A 734-nucleotide genomic window follows, 5' to 3' on the forward strand; every position below is an offset into this window, starting at 1 on the left:
TGTGTGAGAATGTGCAATAATCATCAGGAAATGGGACGGAGAGGAAGATAAGGTACAAGAGAAAGGAAGAGAGAGAAAGATTGGGCGAGCAGAACGAAGGGGAATAGGGAATTGTGTGAATAACGGAAGAAAGACGATAATAAAGAACAGACTCAAAACCTGACCATTCCGTTTAACGAAATTGCCTCGATTTTTATTAATTGATTTATTTTAAATTCACTCACCGTACATAATTAATGCCATATAATCGTCTAATGTCTCATCAACCAAACTCTGACTCAAAATAAACCAAACATAATTTATAAAGTTTCATCACTAGATTATCTTTCAGACCTAATCATCCACAGTGATTAGGAGCTAAAAATAAAACGTTACGAAACTAAAAACCTTTGAAACTCCGTGACCTCGACATAGAGAACGAGAACCTACTACAAAGAAAACGGAAACCTGGGCATAGAAAACGGGGTCCATTCTTCACCTCGATGTAAACAAATGCTTCGTGATCTTTGGATTAGTCCCTAAAATCAATCAAAAACCGCCTTTCATCTTTCCTTTTTTACATCTCCCAGTCCAGTCCTTTTCATGTGAAAGGCAGTAACCTTGTATGGAAGGATGGGAGACTGCGATAAAGGATTTTAACAAGTCTGGTAGGTGCTTGAGAGGGACGTCAGTAGTAAATATTATCTTGTTAGTTGATTCTAACGCGAACAGACAAACTTACACATAGATGCACG

The 734-nt window shown here is 37.9% G+C and overlaps 1 protein-coding gene across 1 annotated transcript in view; it reads right to left on the bottom strand.

Annotated features, from left to right (window-relative positions):
• LOC119588969 (serine/threonine-protein phosphatase 6 regulatory ankyrin repeat subunit B-like) overlaps positions 1-734 on the bottom strand; it is a gene marked incomplete in the record, with an annotated part of 103,883 nt that overhangs the window by 30,368 nt on the left and 72,781 nt on the right.

The sequence above is a fragment of the Penaeus monodon genome, chromosome 24 (genome assembly GCF_015228065.2).
Source record: "Penaeus monodon isolate SGIC_2016 chromosome 24, NSTDA_Pmon_1, whole genome shotgun sequence".
Taxonomy (NCBI): Eukaryota; Metazoa; Arthropoda; class Malacostraca; order Decapoda; family Penaeidae; genus Penaeus; species Penaeus monodon.